Here is a 26,657-nt window from a genome sequence, read left to right on the forward strand (position 1 = left end):
CGCATAGTCCCAAATAATTTAAATGTTTCTTTTCTGAAGTAAAGAGCAGAACCTGGCTAGAACAAACATGCTCAATCCAGACAGACTGAAGAGTTTATGTCACAGTACAGTGGATCTTTGGGAAAAATCTGAAGAATGGACAGAAACTGTAGTATTTTTTTCCCCCCAGCAGGATATTTATTTCTTTTTCCTCCTATTTAAAACAATTTCTCTAAATTTCCTTCTGAAACAACTGTTACATATTCTGTGTGATATCCCTTAATTTGATATTCAGCACAAGCAACTTTACTTTGCTTCCAAATGTCAGTGGGCTGCAGATGTCGTATTAGAAATTGTCATTGTGCTATTAGAGCTGTCAGGGGTCGGGGCGGACAGGTTGGCAGCTAGTTGTAGACAGCTGGAATTTCTGGCATATTCAGAGAATTCTCCTTGTGAATAAAATGGTATTGACATCTATTGATTCAAGATCTGAAGAGATGTCTGAAGATCCATAACCATTTATGGCAATTTCCTAGATAAGCTATTGCTCTAAATCCCCTCCTTGTCCTTGGTTTTCTCCCTCATAGTCCACCTATATTATCAAATATTCAGCTGCCTGGAACTATGCTGGCAGGGTGGGCATCTGCTCGCTGAGATGTAGAGCTCTGCTATTCACTATGTATTTCTCAAAATAGAAACCATTTTATGTAGAAAGCATCAGAGTGTCACAAGCAGAAGCAACATTTTGGATAATCTGAAAGATCACACTGTCTCACTGAAGGCATTTAGATGCTGGTGTACTTCAGTGGCTTATAGGAGGCTGCCAAGATCACAATTTAGAGTCACCTAAGTATCTTTTTAAATACATTTTTTAATTAACTTGTCATTTGAATCTTACTCTGGCACAAACATTACTTCAGTGTCAACAGGACTCTTTTTGAATTAAAATATGCAATAAGGATTTGGCTTTGTGGAGGAATTAAAACTGGCAGATTCTCATGCCTGAAGGCAGTAATGTTCAAAAGAACAAAATATCTGATAAAGGAAAAGAGCTAGAGAAGATCTGTATCAATTTGAGCAGCCTTGTCCCAAAACCTGAGATCTTCTACCTCTTTCATTTGACAGTGGCTGGTAACAAAGTCAAGAGAAAAATTAAATAAGAATAATTGAAAACATTGCAATAGAAGAAGTGTGTTGCACAAACCTCACAGTAGAGCCCAGGAACAGCAGAGATTAAAAGAACTTCCTTTGTGTCACGGCTTGATGAAACTCAATAAGCAGAATGCCAAATTAGTAAAAGCATCTGCACATCAGATTTTATTGACTTTAAAGAAGTCAGTGTACTTCCCTGTACTCCAGCAGACTTTACAAGTATGGATTTTCTTCTCAGTCCTCACAAATAAATATAATTTCTGGTCCCTATCCATAACATTACTATTCTGTTAAAGTAACAGTAACCTGGAGCTCTGAGAGTGCTAATTAGCATTGTTCTTGTCATTGCAGTATGGTTAAAAATGTCCCAAGTTTTACAAAATTAGACTACAATGCTATAATTGCTCAATGACTTGCATTCAAGCTTATCTTAGGTTTTTCAAGAATATTTTCTGTCACATCTGGCTATTTTATACTGATTTTTAGGACATATCAATAGTTGCCCAAAATACCCGTGTCCAGAGACCTATGTCGAGGCTATTAAGACACATTCAGAGAGCCCTAGCTATGTTTATGCTGAATAGCGCACAGCAGAGTCTTAAGCACAAAACCCACTTAGTCTCTGGAGTATTCCTGGTGCTGCCTCACTAGTGTCCTTATATCTGCCACCTCCTTGTAGTCAAATGAGGAAGCAGAGACATGGGACTAAAGTTAATGAACAGGTATGGACAGATATTCAGGCTATCAGCATCCTCTGTTCCTCTTCGAAGGCCATCCCTGCTCTAACCTGCCACCCAGCAGCACGCACTTGCTCCGGTAGCCTCGATCTGCCTGAACACGTGTACGAAGAACATCTTTCTGCCCTTCCTTCTTCTTGCTCTACCCAGTGCTGCGCTGAGGTATCATCTCCCTGGCAACTGGCCCAGAACCCGGCCCCCCTCCTTAGGATGGGCTTCACAGGTCTGGTCAAAAATGCAGAGGACTTGCACTTTCCAGTCGCGAATCCTTTTGGCTGTCCTCGTTCAGACTCACCGCCTGCCCTGACACCGTGGCGTTCGCGTAGGCTCAGCCAGCCACACCCACCCAAGGACCCTGCCCGAAAGGGCTGTCTCCTCACCCCACACAACATACTGAACATTACAGAACCACACATTTCAAGTGAACCCTATTAGACTTATACTAAAAGATACCTCTGGGGAGACTAGTGTCTATATCAAGGTACTGGGGGGGGCGGGGGGGAGAGAAGTACACAGACCATCTGGTTTTGTAGATAAATGGCCAGAGAAGTTAAGCACTGAGTATTCCTGAGTGTTCTGGACAAAGTCATCCTGATGTGAAGGGACAAACTTTTACTAACTTCAAGATTAGAAGTCTTGGTCAAGATTTATTCCTTTGCATCTGTCTGCACTATGCTATCAGTTATCCACCACCGTGTCTTCTAAGTATTCTTCTCCCTCAAATGATGAACGTGTGTCCAAGACATACATGTGCTTAAGAAATATGAACTTCATTTTTCTTTTAACCAAATTTCCTTCCCTTTCCGTCATTCAGTAACTCCAAATCAGTTTTAAATTTATCATAAACCTCTGTAGATTTTCTGAAACATTAACAGAGTTTTATCTTTGCCATGTTCAGCTCATCCCATAGACCTTTATTAAACCCAATTAATTACACTATTTGGGACAATGATGGGTGGGAACACCAACACCTCTAAATCATATTCTCTCTCCTTCAAGCAGATGAACCTTTTGCACAAGGATCATTTGAATCTTCTTGTTGCATAAACAACTTTTAATTTATAAGAATCTGTAAATCAAGAAGTTGCTACTGTGATGTTTTTTAAAAAATCTAACATTAAACATGCTACTATTAGAAATTAGATGTAACAAGTATTCAGGCTCATTTGATTAAGATCACAATATCCCACTGAACATTACAATGAGTAAACAGTGAGGATTCAATGCAGAACAGAGGAACTTCCTCAGTAAATGTGAAGGTATCTGGGATGTTTCTTTAACAGAATAGTTGCAGGATGTGGAACAGGAGAGCATTAGCAAAACCTACAGGGAAAGAGAAAGAGAAGGAAACATACATACAGAAAAAGCAGCTTTAGAGATAACGCTGTTCTGGTGTTCCCAGTTTTATGAGCATTGTTCTTTGTGATTCTTTACCAATGCAGGATGACGTTAAGGATGAAGTTCCCTATTCTGAACTTAGGAGAGATCTTTGTAGCGGGTAACATCGCAAGCAACGACAGCATTTCTATCCCAGTGCTCCAGGGCTGGTAATACAGCACCAGGGAAGACTTCGTGCCTGCTGCCCTTCCCCACATCTGAGGCTTTGACAGAAGAATCCCCACAGCTTTTAAAAGTTATTCCTTCTTGCAGCTTTCATGTAAACTACCCCCTGAGACTTCATTTCCTGACATACCTCAAACCCTTTCAAGCACAGATGAGAAGTGCAATCATCTTCTTTAACTGTATATATCCATAAAATGTCTCACCTCTTCATACCCAATTAAGACCCCATAAAACTGTTGCACGCTCATATAAAAATTACATTTAAGCTCTGCCCCCAAAGGTCATCAGCATGCCCAAAGGCCACACATACAGAAGAGATACAATTATGAGTTTGATACTTTAGGACAGCTTTTGAAAATAAAAATATTGTATTAGCCCATAAAAGCAAAAATCACTTAAGCAGAAATAAAATAAAACGTGCTCAGAAAAGAAGGGTATGTTGAGAGCTTAACAATACAAAAAGCTGAGGCTAGCTGACTGCCATCATGTAATGTCATGATAAGTTACCTTTTACATGCATTAATTCTGCTAACTGGTGCCTAGGGATTTTCACAGCCATTTCAGCACCTCCAAGGTGACATCTAAGGGGAATTATGTTTCGCATCAGTAACTAAGTGCAAAGGCACATAAAAACGTATGCGGAATATGTGCTAAAATCCACTAACACAGAATCCTTTAAAAACCTTTACATTTGTCCCTTGCTGTTGATCCACATAGTACACTAGTAATTTGTATCTTTGAAAATAAGTTCTCTGCTCCATACACGAGAAAGGAAAGGATTCATCAGCATGGAAATAACTTAGTCCTTCATGCATAATTTCCTACTTTGTTCTCGCAAAGATTTCATTCTTGCTGTGGAGTGTGCAGCTTTTTAAAAGTCTGGGTTATAACCTGTTTCTTCAAGACAGTTACTTTTAAATTTCCCATTGACAGATGATGTCAGTTCTATGAATCTGAACAGACCTTTTCCAGTTTCTTTGCTACTTCTCTTTCCTTTTCTGTCTTTTCTACCTTTCGCTTCTCCTATTGCGGCGATGAGATGACCTAGTTGCTGTACAGAGAGAAAGGAAGTAGCCTTTGGAGACCAGATGTCAGCATGTCCGGTGAGAGCAATGGGAGGGCTGGTGGAAACAGAATGGGCTCCTGCCAACATTCTGGAAAAACTCTTCAACTAATTAAAATCTCTGACTTAATACTGGGCAGTTGGCTTAGAAATATTTATTAGAATTAATATATAGTGTCCTAATAGAGTTTTGACGTACTTTGCATCAAACTAATACATCATGATTTATTTTAACAATTGGGTTATAACAAATTGAAGCTACTGAGCTGCATGATGTTTATAAGCAGTATCATTTATGGTCGGTTTTCTCTGGCACACTTTTCTTAAATCCCATTATCAATTGCTTAACATTTTGCAGGCTTTAAACAGCTTGGGCTACAGTCCACGGGAAAAACTGGTTTAGAAAGTTTAAAAAACCAAAACACAAAAGTTGCTTTTTCTGAGAACAAAGCCAGAGAAAATGCATAAGTTTAACAATTAAAAACAAGCAAAAAAACTTACAAGTGCTTAGTTAATGAGCTTTCTAGCACTCATATTTCTGCAATGTGCACTGGATTACTGGCAATAGTGATGTTCAGGAATTAGGGAGATGCTTATTGAAATCCAAGAAATAGCTGCCCAATTTTGACTGAATTGCAGTGTCTGAAGCTGCCATTTACAAATATTCAGTGGAAAATAATTAAAGACTGGCATGGAAATTCTCAGAGGAGTCTATAGTAATAGCACCACTCAGAATGAGTTGTGAAGATAAACCCGTTAACATTTGTGTAACACTCAGATGCTACGATAATGAACTCCAAGAAAAGCTCATGAGAATAGTAATAAATCTGTAATCAAGTGTGATATTAGGATGTTGTCTAGTAAATAGAACTGTGTACCTGACACTGAACACTAAAAAAATTATTGAATTGCCACTCAGTCACTGGTCGCTGTCTGCCCTGTGGACTGCCTAAAAGAAGGATCATAAGGAGAAAACGTGTATATATTTATATAGGGAGATATAAATAAGGGTTTGGTAAATTTTACACACAGAAGTGCCAGATTAAGTTCAGAAAAAGCTGTGATCCTGTACTTTGACTTTTAAGAGTTTGACTTTGCCAACTTAATCCCTGAGTGTTATTATACTGTTGTTTATTTTTCTCTGTGTGACTGAGCAGTGTCATTATGTCAGCTGAGTAGACTAGAATAGTGGCCTGCTAATAAAGTGTGTCAGCTGGTTGAATAGTCTATTTTTTTTTTTCCCCCCATATAGGTAGAAGCAAATAGGAATTAATCTAGTCTAATCTAACAGCCCATCCTCTGAAAGAAGTCACAATTTATTAAAATGTCATCTTCAAGGAAAAGTTGGATCCACTATTGCATTTTACATCGGTAGCTGTGCTCCCTGCATGTTTGTACAGATTTATGAACTGCACATTCTGTTCCCTACCAGATCCTTGACCTATTGTACACTACAAATTTATTTTCCCTGGCAGCAAAAAGGGAATGGTTAAACCAGGTGAACTGATTACATTCATATATTCATGTCTAAAAAAATAGCTCAAATACTTTTAGCTTAGATGCCTTGCAATGTTTGTATTCATACCTGTATGTGGGCTCATTTCATTTTTATTTTGTGCTGAGGGAAAATCATATGACACAAGTCAACCAAACAGAAGATAACTCTATTACAAAGGCGGGTTTTTTTCCCCAAGATTGAATTCCTTGAACAGTAGAAGTGGCTACGAGCCAATATTTCTCTGAACTTAAGTCTTTTCTCTGTATAAACATCCGTTTGATTTGATTACAAACCTCTAAAGTAGTTTTTTCAGCTATCAACCAGAAATGCAAACACTAGTGAATAAAACCCATTTCTCTTTGTGGAAGATCATCATAGCATACACAAAAAAACACCTCTTGAGCTCCACCATGCACACCTCAGTAGGTTCTTTAACTGGAAAAACAGCGTAAGATTCAGCTACTTCCTGGGAAATCTGAGGATGGAATCGAAGCACTTGTTCTCCGAGCAGGAAAAGAGAAGGCTGACTCTCAGCATCTTCAATATAGTGACAGTGACAGAACTTGAGAGATGCAAAGTGGAGAGAGCAAGGCTCTCAGGTACACAGCAGCACTGTAGCTGTGCAAAGCACTTCATCCCCTTATCCACACAGAAGGCTTTGTATGGTACAACGTTTATTTTAACCTTAAAACCATGAATTTTAGAGGATTCAGGAAAATGAAAGCAATATTTTATGTATCTACCTTTATAATTTGTTATCATTCCCTGCCTTACTAGCCTTTTTGATTCTCTTACTAGGGGGAGTGAAAGAAGGAAAGGCTTTTAAAATTTTTCATTAAAAGAAACTTAGGTAATAGAAATAATTCACTGTGTTGTTCCACAGAAGAGAAGCCACTCAACAAAAGACACAATCTTTTTAGTTTACTGTCTGGAACAATAGCATAAACAAAACAAACAGAGATCAGCTGGGACTTGCACATGCCTTCAGATTTCATTCCACTGGAAGGAACGTTCCTCTGAAGACACAATTCCCATCAGCCTCCCTTCTTCACCTGATGAGCTAGGGCAAACAGAACAGGACTGTCCTAAATGAAAACAGTGCTAAAAAAATAACAGAGCAGCACCAGCACTAACAAAGCATCTGGCAGATGTTCACTGTTCTCAGAGAGCTAAAGACTGATCTTGACAATTTTTATTCTTGTGCGTTTTCTCAGCTGCTTGTAATTTCATGTTCTCTCCTAGTCTTCGGTTCTAGGATCTCAGAACTGTAACAGATCTCCAGGGCCAGTATGGCAGGTACTACCCCAGAGCTTGCTAGCAGAGCTGACACTATCCCTTAATCCCTTCAAACTCTTTAACACCATTTGTGGTGCAGTACCTAGACTGCTCTCTGGCTTCTTTCCTCATAGCATCATCTTTGCTGTGACAGTAACCCACTTTCCCATCCTTCCATCTTCACAAATTCTCAGCTGTCATTCATCCCCTTCTGCATTTCTCATCCCTCTCTCCATTTCTTTCATATGATAAAAATAAAAATGAACATATCTGAAAAGAAGAAATTCAACTATCGCAGCCCTGATTGCCTTGATGAGGTCATATAACTTCTCTCTGCTAGGAATTCAACTCAACCTGGCAACACCAAATTTATACATTACTTAACGCAATGGGTTCCCAGGCCTACGTGGAGCCTAGCACTGTGGCCAAAATACAAGCAATAAAATAAGGATGACACTAGTTCTTGTCTCGTTGTTTTCTCTGAATATTCACTTTATTTTGCCCAAAATAACCAGAAGGAATGCACTGAAGATGACAGTATTGCCACAATTCTTTTAGCAGATGGTATTTCATTTGTTACAGTCAGAAACCTCCAAAATACTAACAGCTCTCTGTTGAGAAGGAATTCCACAGAACAGCAATCAGGCAAGTTTTTGCACATTATGCCATATTTCAGAAATGTATTTAAATTATGGGTCCACAAAGCCTGTGATGGAGATACTATTTGATCTCCCCCAGCTCTTTCAAGAGACACATTTCTATTTTTTGAATTGTGAAGCATGCATGTTAAAAGTCAGGAGGTTAGTAAGAAAAGCCAACTGGGAATTACTGATTAATTTAACAGGCTCTGCCTACTGAACTCCTTACTCTCCAGATTAGCATGCAATATCAGCTGATGAAGCCCAAATATCACGTACCTTTGACATAAAACACAGTTTTAGAGCAACTTCATTATTTATAATCATGATTAAACTGATGAAATACTGCTTTTCACAACAATATACAATTAAGAGAATTGAGTCTAAGTGGCTTGAACTATTACATTAGCAGTTCTTACTCACTAGTAAGACCTCAGCACAATTTTGTTTCTCTCTAGAAAAATTCTTCCAAGGCCCCTTATGCTTTGGGTTAATTCTGTTTAGCCTTCAAATAACATTTTTAGGCTATTAGTTTTCTATACATTTGACGTCTGAACTGCACAGTCTTGAGGGAAAAGATACATAGTTCTCTACCAGCATCGCTACCAGCTTCCATCTGTCTCCAGTGAACTAGCCATTCCCTGTGAAAGCACGTGCGAAGCAGCAAGGCTGCGGCACACCACAGCAACGTCTCCCACCAATGCCAGAGTAACAGTAGGGACAGATGGACTTTTGACATTGCTGCGACAGCAGATTTGTAGTCTGACATGATAATGATCTTTCCTGCAAATTCAGCTCACACCTTAATAGGGGGGGCAAATTGCCACTGTTGCTGGGAATCTGACTGCCTTCAAGTCTTGCTTACTTGGCAAAAGACTATTCTCCAGTGGTAGGACTTTCTAAAGCACAAAACATTGGATTAACTCCCCTCTTCGACTTCAGGTAGGGGTTTTAGTAACTTCAATGTGTCAGATCAATACTGAAAGCTTTTAAAAATTCCACAGCAAGTTTACCGTGTTCTCAGTCTCCCTTTCCTTAGCCCTGGCCTTTTAAAAAAGAGAAAATAAAACACAGAAAAAGAAAGATGCTGATTTACTTCCCAGTCCAGAGTTCCTCACTCAGTCACCATGCCAATACCTATTTACTAATGCCAGCACTAGTGTGTGAAACAAGCTGCTCCTTCTGCTGCATTCAAGATTTCTGCCACAGCTTCTGTGCCCTCTGTGCCCTCAAAAGAACTCCGAAAAAAGACCAATCTGCTATAAAATGCCTGGTTAAAAAAAGCCTTTGAATAAACACAAAAGCCACAGTCCCCCACCATTTTTCTGCTCCTGGCATTTCCATGTTCCACATGGAGAAGGGGGACTATGTTGCTGTACAAGGTAATCCCTGAGAAGGTGGTATTGATAATCACCACTTAATTTTTGGTTAGTTAATAAAATCAAAAAGTATTGCTGGGTTGGTGGTAGTGTAATCCAGTATGGGAGAAAGCAGAAGAAGGTAAAAGTAAAAAATAAAATGAAACGCTGCCCTTCCTAAAGTGTAAAAACTGGCCTTCTAAGAATTAATTGGGAGAGCTGCCTTATAAATCTCCTTCTTCAGTTGTCTACTCAGTGCATAAGATGCAGATGTCAGAAGCAGTGATGAAGGAGATTAAATAGGTTTAGAGTGACTGTGTGGAACAAATGTAATAGATTCCAAAGATTGCTGCTTAGGGCCTTGCTCACTGGATTCGCTGCATACCAAACAGCACACTGGGAACAACTGCTGTGATCTGCACTTTGTATTTCCCAAGGTTTCCTTTCCGAAAGGCAAGAAGGACGGTCTCCTGATCTCCACAAGTACAGCGTTCAGAATTCTCTGTCTTATCATTTATTTTCTTTCTGTTTCTACTTTCTGTATATAGAAAAAAATAAAAAGGGTCTCGCGTGGTGTCCCCCTCCTCTCCCATTCTCACACCCTTCCAAAAACATGCACCACATTTTCCCCCTGCTAAATAAGAGAGGACTGTAGTTCAGAGTTAAGGGCAAGAGTTTAAGGCACTCTTATTCACTAAAAAAGTAGTATTTAGTGGATCCATGCATCAATATTAATATTACCAGGATTAATTTCTCTCTACAGGTTTGATTCAGCTCCTAAGTCACCGGTAGAACTCACATTTGCTTTGCTGATGCAGAATCAAACACAAAATCAAAGAAAGCATCCAGCTGTTAAAAATACCAAGCTTGGAAAACTGTTCAGAAAAACCCCACCTGAGCCTGTTTAGATGCAACATGCATGTAAACATGCGTTATCAGGTATTGTCAGCAGGCACAATACTGCCCAGGTACATATCTGCTGCTAACAGTTGACTGAATCCAAATTTAAGCATTCATAACCCTAGACCCATTAACAGGCTCAGTTTGCTAGGTATGCTACCAGCAAAGCTAGCGCATTTGATGCACTGGAGTTCAGGGCAGAAAGACAACAGGAGTAAAACAAGCTCATCTTTTACATACCAATCTCCTGGCTAGAACACTATGCAGGAAGCTGGAGATGTGCTCTCTACCCCATTCCCAGCAGGAAGGGCTTTGGAAAGTTCTCAGCCTCTAATTCTCTGGAGAACCCTTTGCTGGATTTCGGGTAGCTCTTCCTGTGGCTGTCAGGCCACCAGACAACAGGGTCTCAGGCAAAAGGGAACCTAATCCTCCAGCCTAGCAGCCAGAGCCACCTATTGGTTGGCGGGGATGTCCTAGGATTGTATTAGCACTTCCCAAACTATGAGGGTTGTATAAGGATTACATACAGAATTTGCACGCTGTGTTTTGTAGTTAAATGCGCTATGATATTAGCACTGTTTTACTAGTAGTTCTGTATGCAACCAAACATAAAAGCTAAGGAGTTTGGGAATATTTTATCATTTTTTTAATTACACAATCCCCCTGAGTGTACAGACATTCCCAGACCTTGATGGGATCTGAAACTCTTCTAAGTCTGATCAAACAATTTACCCATATGATGGGTTTACACTTTAAGCATTTCTCAATCACATGTAGAGAGGTCATGTTATTGGAAATCACAGAGTGGTGGCAGATATGTCTATAGTTGTGCATGTGCAGCAACATGCAAGGAGTTAGATCTCAGAAGAGATATTATTAGTTTTAAAGTATTAGCTTCCAGAACCTTCTCATGAGCAGAAGTCATTCACTACCCTAATGTCTCTGATTAGAATGAACCTCCACACAAATTAAACAGTTCCTGTTGTCAGAAGTGTGAGCAGTCTTCCTGGCCTACCCGCTGACTGCTGGAAAGAGCGCTGAAATCGTATGAGGAGCTCCTGCTGGAGTTCTAACACCAGATAAGACTTAAGCATACTTAAATAACGCATCCTGTGGGAATGGGATTCCATATTCTACTGCAAGATTTGAAACTTTAGGAGGCATTACAAGCACAGGTTTAAACCTCTGAACACGCACTTTTCCTTGAATCAGGGGTGTAAATAAGAACTGCCATCCTAGGTCAGCCCAAAGCTCCCTCAGGTTCACTACTGCATTCCCATCTATGATGAGTAGCTGAGACCTGAAGCAGCATACAACAATAGCAAAAAAGTATAAAAAGATGATGGTTCTTCTGGATAGTCTTCCAGTCTCTGGTGTCTCTGGCTCAGGGACTCATTTAGTGATAAATGCAATCAACAGAGATAGCAGAATTGTTCTACTCTTCTCATGCACTAAAAGGAATGGATTAATTTTGTAACTCTGCTACAATATATCCCAGCCTGTTACCTTCTGTGCCCCAACAAGCAAATTTCAACTATTCAGTATTTTCCTAACTCTGGTTTTGTTACCTTTTATTAAAAATTTCTGTTTAAAAGTGACTTTAACAGTATTCCCCTCCCTTTGAAGGAAGTTTCAGGTAGATATTCTACTTTCAATTATAAATGGTACAGCCTTTTGCTTATTGTTCACTTGTATAGGGATTCCCAGTCTTTTTTTCTGCCCAGCAATGCTACATCTAACGCACCTGTAACAACCAAAATGGGAATTCACAAAACTGTATACAGTAAACTCCAGCTCAGTGTACAAATTAGTCCACCTCTACGAAAATGCCAGAAAACCATTCTTCAACATGTAACTTGCATTTGCATTAATTTGCATGAATGGTTACAAGAGAAGACAAGACACCACCTTTCCTGTGGAAGGTATCTACTTAGCCCAACAGGAACAAAAGTTCATTTTTAAAAAGAACAGAAACAGAGAAGGAGAGATGCATTACAGAAATAATATTAATGGATTATTAATATCCATTTATATCCAGTAGCCTGTCAATAACATTTATGAAAAGAAGTGTCAGAAAAAGATGCATTGCCTTCATCTGCCCCATTTTCCATAGCATTTGCCACTACCTCACAAACTTTATCTATCTTTTAGTATTAGCCTCATATCTAGATTCCCTGATCTGCCATTAAAACAAACAAACAAACAGAAAAACCCCAGAAGAGCAAAAATCTCTCCTCACCCTGACTGCTGCTAATTTTTAGGAGTTTATAAACCCCCAGCCTTTTCACCCTTAACTTCCAGTAATCAGTCAACAGGTCAGTAACTTCAAAACACAAAGTGCTCAAGAAAGATTAGTAACAATGTTACAGTGTTAATTATATCATTAGTAGCATTATCTTTTTAGTAAATAATTCATCTGTTTATCTGCATTTGGGCAATTCATATGGTCCCAGCTGCGAGGTGGGAATTTTTTTTTTTTTTTTAAAGAAATAAATGGAGGGGTTCATCCATCAAACTCCTAATCACTTCTTTTAAGTGCTTGGTGTGACATGTGAGCACCAAAGCTCTGAAGTAAGCAGCCAAGGTTTCTTTTCACTTGATTATTTCCAGTGGGTTCACAGAAAGTTACCAGGCCTGAAGAAAAAAACCAACTACCCCCCCCCACACACACCAAACAAACAAACCCCCACAAAACAACCCCAAACCACCTCCCCCCCCAAAAAAACCCCCAACCCCCCAAACTAACAAAACCACAAACCAACCAACCAACCAAAAAAACCCACAAAGAAAAGAAAAAAGTATCTTCACTTCTTTGAACTCTTAATGCTGTGTTAATTCTGTGCCCAAAACGAGAAGGCAACTACTTCTAATAAAGCGATTTCAGAACTGGATATATCTACCTGCTACCCACTGCCCCCCCCCCCCCAAACACACACTCTTGCCAGGAAATGTAAGTGAATGAGTGAGAAACCAAGGATGCAGACATTAGTTGGCATTCTTCCCCTTCTATGTTATGCAATCAAGCTTGAAAAAAATCCAAGGACCTCTACTACCAGAGGGCTGTGCCAGATCCTACTTCCCTACTCTCCGAGAAAAACAATGAAGCCTCAGCTATTGGCCTCAGACATGCCAATACCTCCCTCTATGATGTTACAGACATGAGGACAGATGGCCAACTCAAATGTGTATTTCTCTGCTTCCTTTCAAATGGCTTTGGCACGACCAGATGGCATTCTATGTCTGCCTGGTATAAATTAGAACTTAGAAGTGGCTACAGCACTGCCAAAAGCAATCAATTCCACATCCTTTCAGGCACTCTATTTCCCAAAGCTGGGATGTCCCTTTCCATGATGACGGATATCTGACTGAAAATCTACCAGAGAGGAAAAAATCCTGTGTAAAACATCACTATGGAAATAGCTGAAGTGCGGGAATGAGAATAGTTACATAGTAATGTAGGGTGCAGATAAGGCATTCGCAATGACAGAACACGAAGGACAGGTCTAAGTGTTTGTCACTGTGAATGTAAGATCTGTGACCAAGGAGTCTGGATCCTACTCTTTCAGGGGTGTCTTCATATCATGCAACTTGCCAACGATTTCACCAATTGTTACTAAAAATTCAGAACCATTAGAGACTCTGACAGAAAGCCCTAAATCTAAACCTTGTATTGAGATAAGAGAGTTGTTCCTCACTGGATTTTCCTTCTGCCTCTTACCCTAAGATATGTTTCTATTTTCCCCTTCACTGATGTGCATTTTGCTTAATGACTTGTGATTCTGTATCACATGGCTTTATTCACAGAGAAAACATAGTGATAATGTATGAAGGTTTTATTTGCTTGTGTCTTGGTCGAGGGATTTAGCATCTGTGAAAGTAAACCCAATAATTCTTATTAATTTTTCCCATGTAATTCTATAATTTTGACAGCTAACTCTGAACAACAGCAATCTTATCCTAATCACCAGCCTCTCTGGAAGATCTCATCACTGCTGACAAAAGCCTACCGTGTCTTATAAACTCATCCAAATCTGAATCTGCCAGGGAGAGTTTCTGGGAAGATCAATGTGTTTCCTTCTTGTAAGCAACAGAACCAAATCCAGCTACTCTCAAGCTACACTCTTTCTCTCTCCCCCCGTTTTCTCTGCTGTCCTTCCCATTTCTGACATCCTCCTGAGCCTACAGACTTTCAGAAGACACACGTGTATGAGTGCGTGTGGGTGCACTGAGAATAGCAATACAGGCCTCATGGTGCTCCAGTGCCACGTGCATGCATAGTAGATTTGACAGGCGGAGACAGTGCAGCAACAGCAACTGTAATGAGCTGGTAGCCTTCATTGTCTTTTTCTCTGCTTCTTTTTATTATCTCACCTCTCCTTTTGTTGCTGACTTTTCTGTGTTACGGACATCATGGATAGTCATTGTTTCTATTCTACTCTGGTCCCAGTTTATTTGATTTTGCTTGTTTTCTTCACTTAGAAATTACTGCCTTAGGGGAAAGAAATGTCTTGAACCTTTGAGCCAGTCTGATCTATTTAGGTACTGTGGTTGTTCATTTATTAAATCAAGTTCTCTCCTTGCTGTGGCTGTTTCTACCAACTTCTTAATTTCCACAAATCCATTGTTTACTATTATGAGTAATAAAGAAAGTTATCACAGTTGTTTGTAGCAGGAGGACTGAATCAAACAGCTGACAAGCCTCTACTTCAAAGTACTGATAAATTAGAGGCACAATTTGGTAAACATGATGGAAGGCACACAGTAGGATACAGTCTAGAGAATGTAAGCGCTTGACAGTAAAAGTCACTACAGGTTATTTTTTACATGCAGAGGCAGGAAAAATCCCAAACCTGACTGCTTCTTTAGATCAGTAAATATCAAACATTTTTTCACATCAGAGCTCTCTAACCCACCTCCGAGGTAGCCTAACTCTGATCTCACTTCCTACACTTGGAAAAGAGAGATGTACGTTCTCTGCCTCTCCAGAAGCCGCAGCACTAATGGCCTAGAGCCCACGATTTTCACCTCTGACAGCTTCTTGGTTAACATTTCGTTTGTTCAGGTTCTAACTTTTCCACTGATTTAATTTCTTGTCAATTTATTTCTGCTTTAATCAATGAATTAAAAAAAACAGACTTACGTGAGTCAAAGTGATATAAAAAGTATTAATGCAGTGGATTTGAACCAGTTTATCTACATTGCTAAAAAAATGATTACACTAGCTTAGGTAAACACTCATATAAGAGGAATCTTCTGAAAATCCATCTGCGCCCTTTAAGCTGAACAATTTATTCTCTCACAAGCCATCCTACTTTCTAGCAAAGTTAACATAACAGAATGAAGTTTTCTCTGTACAATGAAAAATCTGTTGATCAACAGCTCAAAGATTTTCTAAGGAACAAGAAGGTGCAGGATATTGCATACACCTGTTATCATCTGAAATTAAGAAAACACGAGCCAAAAGACAAGTGAAAATGAAGAGAGTTATAAATTAATCTGAGTCTGTCCAAGTTCTGTAAAGTAAGTGTAGCAAACCTCCACAGAAATGCATTGAAAGACTGCTAATTTTGCTGACCTTCAGAGAAATACTAAGGAACAGAAGTTTAATTATAAATGCAAATAAATGAAAACACTGTCATCTAACAAACACAGAGGCATCTGCATTCCCTAATGCATGCCAGGGAAGAGATGAAGACAACCCTCAAGAAGTTAGCCTTAGAGTAGCAGCATGAATTTTCCTATTGATGCTGCTAACCCTGCAGCCCCGAGATCCATATTTATCCCTGCTAGAGTTTGCAGAACACAGTCCGGTTTATTTACTTATTTATTTAGCTTTTTAAGACACTGAATATACTTGTTAGCCTCTACAGAAATACGACACATCACATTTAATTTTAGTGCCTTCCTTTTTTTATAAATATATAGCCACACATTTTAATTTTCCTGCTCTTCTCCTCCCTGCTAATATCTGTCCGTAAACTTGCAATTCAACAGCGACTGAGACCCTTAGGAACTGAAGGTTCACGGCAAGTCAATGTAGATGATGCTTTCAAGTGCTTCAGTGACTTCTGAAAAAAAATTGGTCTATGGACATGCCCAAGGGTAAAACTGTAACAAGCATAGGTGTAATTGTGCTACCTGTAATTTAATTAGCTTAGCTAACGAGATCAGCAAACAGCAGCAGTAAACACAACAACATGGACTGGATGCTCTGCCTCCCAAGTAAGTACACAGTCTGGGAGGGATGTGGCACAGCTTGTGCTGACTCCTCCACCATGTGCCTTCATTCCAACTGCTTATCCACACTAGATAAAGCTGGGGACGTATATATCTGTCCACGTTACATTTGCTATAACTTGTAGGTGGCTAACTCTGTACATGGGAGGGGAGGGAAAAAAGCAGCGTGATGCAGATTACTGGCTCTAGAGATACATGGTAGAAATGGCATTTAATTTTGCCTCACTTCTTAAAATGGAAAAAGCAAGAGAAAGGACATCTCTATTTCCCATCTGCAGTATGCCACAGTACACTTAAGGAAAAGGTTAGCATGCTATTCTAGATAGACAGAAATAACAAAATTCAATATAATCGTACCAATATTTTGTAGGTACTCTATATAGTAAAGGGACTAGAACTATACAGGCTGTTGTTTCCCCCAGAAACTGAAAACACTGCTTTTTGCACTGGATGGTATTTGAGCTGCCAGAAGTTCTCATAGTCCCTAGTCTTGATTTAGGTAAAACAGACCATGTTTTAAATAAACTGTCTCTCAGGTGGGAGTTTTTTGTTGTTTCTTAGTTAATTTTAGCACAATAACCACCTCAGCTTGAGCAGTACAGGTGTTCTGCCTGAAACTCTGCTTGACGATAGCACCACAGAATCAGACTGTTTAAGGTTGGAAGGCACCTCTGGAGGTTACTGAGAGAGGACTTGCAATGACATCAGCCGCCTCCTCCAGCAGTCATGGGTGCATCCTATCAGGGCCCATGGACTTATGTACATCCAGTTTGCTCAAATATTCTCTAACCTGATTGTCTTCCACCACAGGCAAATCTTCCTTACTTCAGACTTCCCACGGTCTCCAGCACTTGGGATTTCTGAAGGCACCAAATTTCAGCAAAACAGTACAAGTGCACTGTCAGCTTCTGGACAAATCTGTTCTTGTCTAAATCGCCTCAAGGAAGCACAAACCACTTGTAACTACACAACCCACATATGCATCCAAACAGCTCCAGAAACTCTTGATGAATGTGAAATGTATGGTTACAGATGTTATTCCTTCAAATCATAATAAAATGGATGATGAAATAACGAAACATTTTAAATTGTTTATTTTTAAACCGACTCTCCATCTTTTTACCACACATGGATTATTTTTCATTCAAGAGGTTGAAACCATTTGTTTCCTTTAAGAAATATAAGTGTAAAAATCTAAAATACTCTTGAAAGAGCATACCCTTAAAGACAAAATGAAGGCATTCAGAGAAATTTGTAGGCATGATGTCCAGAAGATACAGACTTTTCTGGAATCCAAAATACTGTAATTCTCCACTAGCTGATCTACAGTTAGGAGAAAACTGAACATTGTTTGGGTGTTTCAAACTTTATCTCCATTTCAAGTGGCACTTGACATTTTCTACATGAAGAACAGAATAAAGCAAATGCTGAAGGACTTGCATGCTTTCTTACGCTTGTTAAATGCTACTTGAATTTTGACTACTATACTATACTTCTTCTCTGATTAGCCGAATTCCACATGATGTATATCAACATTATTTGCCTTTTCTATGCAAAAAAAACCCCTAGAACTCTCACTTCTTTGGGTTAGCCTACTGGTTTCTCAGTTCACTGTACTAGTCTTAATTTAGAGTAGCTCTACTAAGTTTTCCAAATACTCCAACTGCCCACTATGGTGTACTTAACTATTTAGACACTACAACTTGTACATAAGTTTATTTTCATTAAGTACTCAATTGCATTTTGTTTTAAACAATTCTAATAACTGATAAAAGTTCTGCAATAAGTTCCTTCCATATATCCAATCTAGATGGATGATAGTGTTGCTGTAACCAAAATTACTTAAGGGTATAAACAAAGTAAAGCTTGCTGAGCTAAAAACAACCACAAAACCCCCACCCCAAATCCCAACTTTTTTTTTTTTTTTTGGTAAGACTAAGTGGAAAAAATCAGATACACTTGATTTACATAGGATTCTTCAAATAATAAAAAAACCCACCAGCTTGCAGTTTTTAAATCAACACCAAAGCTGCTAAGAAATATTTGCATATCACAATTTATATCTTATTAACTGTATCATCGTGGCACAATTGCAGATATAGGACTCAATTCCTTACCTCCAGAGCAAGAAGGCATAAACGAGCATTCTTTTGAGCCAATAAGACCTTGGAAAACCAGCACCCCCTCTTGTGATCCCATACACAGAAATAACAGTTAATTTCCAGAAAATCCTGTGAGAAGCTACTGAAAGACTGCTCTGGGTTATCACATTTACTGCCTCTTCTGGGCATTTGGCTTCTCTAGCCAGTCACCTTGGGTGGGATGGAGGACAGAAGCCAGTCTTTTTGGTCTCTTGCAGATTTCACAGCACTAATTCAGCAGGCCACCATCTTTACCTTCCAGAATCTTGCCACTTGAGACAAAGACTCTTCACCTGACAAATGTTTTTCCAGGATTTACTCAATTATAAATCTCCACAAATTGTGAGGGAGTCTTCAAATTGTTAGTGTTGAACTCAATTATCCTGAATACCAGAACACATGAACCTCTTCTTCCAATGGCAATATTAATGTCTAAAGGGAATGAGAGTGCCATTTGCCTACCATGAGTTATTATTTAAGATGAAAATGTTTCTTAAAGCTGCAGAAACTGTAGGATCAGAACAGCAGCTGTCACAATTCTAAGAGAACACAGGAGAAACTTGTCCATAAACTTGTGTTATTTTAAAAGCAATCCACTGTGATAATGAGTTTTAAGGAGAAACATTACATAACTGAAGTATGAACTTCTGTTTCTACTCAAATGTTTGTCAATAATAAAAGCAGAGGAAAAATACCATAAACACCAAGTGACCACTGATGTAAGAGTATCTGGCTTCTTTAGCACATGGGAACTTGTGTACATTTTAGTGAGCAGGTCATTCTGGACACTCACTCTCAAACAAACAGGAATAGCAGAACACCATGAGTATCCTTTGGCTTCACTTAATTCATTTCTGAATGGCTTCAAGCTTAAAAAAGGCTTTATGCTGGCATTCTAACTAGGAGCCAAATTTCACTTCCATGTGAATAAGGACTTTATGGGAAATTGTTATTCTGTTTTAGAAGGTGATCCTGTTTTGTGTTTTGCTGGGAGACTAAAATGCTTTGCAAAGACTATTTTATGGCTATTGTCTGGTTTCAGCACATTTAAGACAAACACTAAGGAAAAAAATCAGCAATAAACCCATTTCTTTTCCACACAGAGTTCATGCTTGTATAAGGTGCTCCCCATGAACTGATTTTGTCTCTGCTACAATATGGGGGTTCTCTCCTTACTAAGCTATACTATTAGATTAATATATCGATCTATCTCAGGCTGTAACCCAATGGACCATTCAGATTATATTTCAAAATGTGACAAGCATTACAATCATGGATTAGAGTTGAGGCTTGAGAAAAGGGAGCCTGGTACAGAAATACCTCCTTCTCCCTCTTTACACCAAAAAGACGTCATGAATTTTAAGACCCCAAGATGTAGGGGCCTAAACTCAGGTTCATGGACTTTTAAAATTTCTCTAATATGCTGTGACTTTCAGGAGATTGCTCTTGGAAAAGCCTTTTTACGGCCCTGCTTTCATTTCAGGTTTCTGCATAGAGATTCCATTTAGAAAAGTTTCAAATGTATTTGTGTGCAAGAGGCAGTTTCTCCTCTTTGGTCTTTTTTGGACTGAGTGGGATTGAAGAAGGGCTATCTTGCCTAGGGCACTCCCTTTTTCTTCAATGCCTGGTCCAGACAGACAATGATACACTGTATTTGTTTTAATACATCTTTGTGTGCTATACAGAGTAGTTTAATATTGCTGCTTGTGAAGAATGCTTTGGTCTACATTGCTGCAGGCTAGGAAAACTGTGCTTACAAATTCTAATGCAGAATGATATATAGCTATTTTTAGTCAACATATTGCAAGGTTTCAGATATGCAGTTATACGGTCATGTTAGATCTTCAAATACTTGTGATAGAATCACAGAAATGTAGGGCTGGAAGGGCTGTCAGAAAGCCTTGCCCATGCCCTAAGACAAGATTAATTATGTTTTGACCATCCCAGAGATGTTTGTCTAATATAGTTCCAAATGAAGGACATTGCAGCCTTTTGCAATGCTTACCTACCGTTATAATCAGACATTTTCCCTATTTTTCTCCCTTACTCTTTGTCATAGTTCCAAGGGGCACCAAAAAATGTTACTGTCTTCCTTGAAGGACAACCTCCACCCCTCTCCTTTTTTTTTTCCTTAAACACACTGTGAGACTACTATTACATCCACATTTCCCTACTATTTTCCAGACCAAGCAAACATGGTTCCTATAATTGTCCCCCTCAAGAGCAGTGTCCAGACCTGGGCATAGTAGTCCATCCAAGGCCTCTAGCTGTGGGCTTTACTACATTCATATAGTTGCATATTGCATTTTCTTTTTAAATCTACAGAAATACATAATATAAATACCTCCATTAACTTACATAGAACAATCCTACTAACACATACTGGCACCTCTACAGCACCATATTTTTAACCATTCAATCAAATCCTGATTTCTGTTTATCTTATGATTCTTCGTTTTGCATGCAGCTACTTCATTTTCCCTCCTAACAGTAGTACCATACTTAATTTAATTTTCTTGACTTCATGCAATTTCTCCACCCTTTCTAAGAACACCTTGTATTCTGTTCCTGTCCTGTCCTGTCCTCCAAGAGGCCTCTCAGCTTGTCAGTGCAGGATTGAACACGTGCCCCTCATCGTGCCATCTGACTTGCAAGGAAGCTGCTGAATAGAACTGGATTGAGGAGAACATGAGAGGTTCTATAGACTAGAAAATTCAACTCTCTGTCTATGAAATTTCAGTAAGTTTCCTAACTCAAAACACACCTCCTTCTTCCTGTTTATCTGTTCTGCTAGCCTTTTGATCAGAAAAAGAAACTAGATTTGTTTGATGAGATTTGTGCTCAACAAATCTGTGCTGATTATTCTTCACAACTTACTCTGCTGTTGTGGCACAGAAACCAAGTGTTCCCAAATTTACCCTGGTACCCGCCTGAATAGTCTAGTTACTCACACTAGACTTTACTTCCTTAGGTCCTCCTCCAGTCTGGTAGGATCTATACTGTTCCCTCTAAGTTCTTAACGTTAACTGCTCTGGTTCAGAGGCAGCTTGGACACACTCCTTAATAATATAAACAAATTAATTAACTCCTGCTGACTTCATCTATCTAAATATACCCTGAAATACTTTAAAAGTATTTTAAATTCACCATTTTCTTCCTCTATTACTCTTGTTAAAATTGTGTTAACTAAGTGATAAAATTCATGACAACAAACAGAAGATTAGGCAAACTAGAAATGCCCATGGGGGAAAAACAAAAACAACCCACCACAGAAGACAAAATAACACCCAATCAGCTATTAACACTCATAAATGTTAAGGGGATTTTAATAGTCATATAGTCTGACTCCATGTAATAATAATAATTTTCAGCAGCAAAATCAGGTAGTACTTAGTCACAGTCTTTTAAATAAAATGGCTTTTTGAAATCAGTGAGGTATTTGCTTCTTGACCAGCTAGCTCAGTAATTATTTACGCAAACCCACAAAGTTCATGTTTAGCTCTTTGCACTGTGAAATAAATAGGCTCTTAAGCATACTTAAGGCTAATCTGATTCAAGACTTCATTCAAGTCCATTATTTTGCACATGTAATACAGAAAAAATTTCACTGTTACAGATTCTACTCGTAGGAGTCAAGTCACACATACAGAGGTTTGCGGGATGTGGTCGTTACAGCAGCATCAACATGCTCTATGTGAAAAAAACCTCATAGACATACTACAGAAGGAGAAAACTAAATCACGAGTTAAACAAAATGATGGCAGAAATGGTAAAAGATAGAATTCCAGATTAGTTCTAAATATTTAATATCCACATACCTTTCCATATAAGCATGCATACACAAACTTAATTATTATACACACTCTATGACAATATATTGTTCATACCTTATACATTTTCACTTGGTATTTTATTCAGTTTATAAAATGTTTTCATATATATTAAATTAATCAGCACTTAATATAGGCCATGCTGCACAGATTACTAAATAGTTTCTCAGTCTTCAGGGCTAATTTGATACAATCACAAATTTTAGATTTTCATTAGCCTGAAGTTTAAGAATATAATTGAATATAGCATAATTTTAGATATCATTTATTAAAAATGAAATGGAGGGGTTCGGTTTAATGAAAAATGAAAATGGTAACACTCCAACGCCTCTTTGAGCTATTGTTCCCTATCTATTTTGAATTTAGCATAATAAGTTTACAATCTGAGCAGAGATTTTACAGTATTAGTTAGCTCTTCAAAACAGTTTCACTTTCCTCCATGTTTGAAAGGCTTATTTTTCTTTTAAGAAAACAAAACAAATAAGCAAACCCTTCATATGGTCTTTCACTGAAAGAAAAGTTGAGAGATGGGGCATCTCCTAAAATTTAATGGGAAACAGGGCAAACTTGCGTTTGGTTACAAAAGGGCTATACTGATTTCAAAGTGGAAGGTACATTACATGAAACACCATATAATGAAACAGATGGGAACCTAATATTCATCCCAAATTATAGTCTGACTCATGCAGTGATGCAGCGATTTAACATCTGTGAATTGGAGCCTAACTGTGTTACGTGCTGCTGTAAACCAGCCTTAGATGGGACTGGTCAAGAGCTGTATAGACCCTGACAAAGAACACCAATTTCATCCCATGGGAAGGTCCTAGCCTGCACGCCCTCTAACCTTCTCAGAGCAACCAGGATGGAAAATGGGATCCTGAAATACCAGACAATACCAAAGCTGGAAGTGAATCTTGACATACTTCACGTAGGAAGTTCAAAGTGCTCAGGTCCCTACTGGCAAAGCAGAGCTTGTTTATCACATCATAGAACTGCATCCTACAGAGAAAGTTTGTGTTACCTGACTGTAAGTGTTGGTCTTGATCTTGGAAAATGATCCATAGGAACACTAGGATCCTTGGCCATAGGCTCACTTGTTGGTCTTACTTTCAATTATGTTGAGAAACACTGGAAGTGTAACCGAAGCTTAGTGGTTCAGAAATAAAAATACATCATGTGACTTAAAGATATAGGATAATGCCAAGTAATAAGATACCAAGCAATTACAAAGGTGCATTACAACATTTCTTTACCTTTAACTTTCATCTCAAAAAAACTGTCCTTGATTTTGGCAACACAGCATTGTGCACCACAAATCTGGAAAAACCTGAATATGAATGACCAAAATAATGCCTGAAGTTTGTGATGCAGTTGCCCCTCTTTACCACTTGCTGGTCTCTCTAATGAAGCATCTACAAGACCAAGTGCTTTAGGTACCATTATTTCAGAAAACCAGGTATGTCCTGTCAATAGCTATCATAGCTGTCCGTCCTCTAGTCTTAATGCTTGATAGGAGGGAACAGATACAGACACTGGTCATGTTCCTAATCACACATCGCATTAAAGTGGAAACCAAACTGTTCCTCAGCCTCACGAACAAAAAGTCATGTGTTCTCCTTATGCATCTTATAACAAGGGGGAAAGTCAGAAAAGACAGCCATTCTCACAAGATAACTACCTACTTAGGTAATTAGACTAAATATTACCACACTAAAGGTGGTACAACAGCAAACTAAACATGGGCTACAAAACCACTCAGAAAAGATATGTGAATGTTCAGGCAGTTAGGCACATTGAGCCCCTGGCTCTCTTTACTTCTCTAAGATGTACAGACTGCCTACCATCCTGTGCAGACATTAAAACATATGTCTGTAACTTTACAACTGTATTTTCAAAATCTGCTGATGGTGTTTAAGGAAATCACTGCTCTTGACTTAAATGCAGTTAGGTGTCTATCTGCATTTAGCACTTTGGGAACTTCTACTCTGAGGTTCAGTGAAGAACCATGGGATTGATGATGCTAAGCCCTTCTGATTTCTAGAAAAACTGAGTAAGTGTGTTGGGTTTGTGTGGCAAGGTTTTGGTAGCAGGGGGTTTTACAGGGGTGGCTTCTGTGAGAAGCTACTAGAAGTTTCCCTGATGTCTGACAGAGCCAATGCCAGCCAGCTCCAAGACAGACCCGCCACTGGCCAAGGCCAAGCCAATCAGCGATAATGGTAGCGCCTCTGTGATAACATATTTAAGAAGGGAAAAAAAATTGCTGTGGCAGAGAAACTGCAGCTGGAGAGAGGAGTGAAAACATGTAAGAGAAACAACCCTGCAGACACCAAGGTTAGTGAAAAAGGAGGAGGAGAAGGTGCTCCAGGCGCTGGAGAAGAGATTCCCCTGCAGCCTGTGGGGAAGATCATGGTGAAGCAGGCTGTCCCCCTGCAGCCCAGGGAGGTCTGTGCCAGAGCAGATCTCCACCTGCAGCCCGGGGAGGACCCCACAACAGAGCAGGTGGATGCCCGAAGGAGGCTGTGACCCTGTAGGAAGCCCACGCTGGAGTAGGCTCCTGGCAGGACCTGTGCACCCGTGGAGAGAGAAGCCCACGCTGGAGCAGGTTTTCTAGCAGGACTTGTGACCCTGTGGGGGACCCACGCTGGAGCAGTCTGTGCCTGAAGGACTGCACCCCGTGGAAGGGATCCACGCTGGAGCAGTTTGCGAAGAACTGCAGCCCCTGGGAAGGATTCGTGTTGGAGATGTTTGTGGAGGACTGTCTCCCGTGGGACGGACCCCACACTGGACCAGGGGAAGAGAGTGTGAGGACTCCTGACCCTGAGGAGGAAGGAGTGGCAGAGACAACGTAGGATGAACTGACTGCAACCCCCATTCCCCGTTCCCATGCGCTGCTGGGGGGGCTAGATAGAGAATTCAGGAGTGAAGCTGTGCCCGGGAAGAAGGGAGGGGTGGGGGGAAGGTGTTTTAAGGTTTGGTTTTATTTCTCATTACCCTACTCTGGTTGGATTGGTAACAAAATTAAACTAATTTCCCCAAGTTGAGTCTGTTTTGCCCTTGACGGTAATTGGTTGAGTGATCTCTCCCTGTCCTTATCTCAACCCACGAGCCTTTTGTTATATTTTCTCTCCCCTGTCCAGCTGAGGAGGGGGAGTGATAGAGTGGCTGCATAGTGCTTAGTTGCTAGCTGGGGTTAAACCATGACAGTAAGTATTATTAGGAATTCCGTATATGTGACAATAATACATCATTCACTACCTGACAACAGAAAATGTGTGCCATTGTTTCTTGAAGATTAGGTATGCATTTTTTTCAGGCAAAGTTCCAGTTTGGGGCCCAGTCTCAGTAATCAGACTTACAGGAGCTTACAACAGAAACACTGCTAGCATTTTATCTGCAAATACTTGAAATTCAAACCTTATGCATAATTGAGAGAAGGTAGGTGAAGACTACAAAAACTGCACCTGCTACATGTTAGACAAGTGACCTATCTACTCTGTCAACCTGCAGCTAAGGGCAACAGAAACAGAAGTAGCTCTGTGTTAGGCAGCTATGACGTTATTTACTTTCAAGGGAAGTCTCTTGAAGTTTAAGCCCTTAAGCATGACGATTCATATCCTTCTCAAAGCTCTTTAATGTTCACTACTGTAATTCTGGATATTCTTATGGCAACAGTTCTGTGAGCTGAGTTTTAGGTTGAGGGCTCAGTAACTGCAGAGGCAGGAAAATGAGAATGACGAAGCTTTCCTACTAGAAGTGGGAAAGCAAGAGAGCAGTTTAAATTAACTGCTGTATTAAATTTTGTACTTTTTAGAGACTTCTTCAGAAGCAAAAGCCCAGTGAAGAGGCAGGGGAAAAAAAATTATGTTTCTGAATCAAGCTGATATTCTGGAGCATTACTTTAAGGTAGGCTCTAGATTGTTACCTAAGTCCTAGCTACTTCCCTTCACTTCCTCCATTCAGAATGAAGCTAGTTCATACCTATCTTTCTCCAAGCTAAACAAATATAACAAAAGATAAGTTAGTAATAAAGGCTGGATTTACAAAGAAGTCAAAAGAAGTAGTTATTCAACTGTTGTGGAAAACAGCTAGACAAACCACACAAAGCAGATTAAACATCATCGATCTTTATACCTTCAAGACCAGTATTGCCTCCAATATAATTTTAGAAGTGTTACTTGGAGGGCTGAAGACATCAGGAAGCTTCTCTCTGTCCAGGTGTTGAAAAAAAAGCACAAAACCAAACTACTCAGTCACAGATATACTTTGACCTTCATATTTTTAAAATG

This window comes from Buteo buteo, chromosome 1, assembly GCF_964188355.1.
Source record: "Buteo buteo chromosome 1, bButBut1.hap1.1, whole genome shotgun sequence".
Taxonomy (NCBI): domain Eukaryota; kingdom Metazoa; phylum Chordata; class Aves; order Accipitriformes; family Accipitridae; genus Buteo; species Buteo buteo.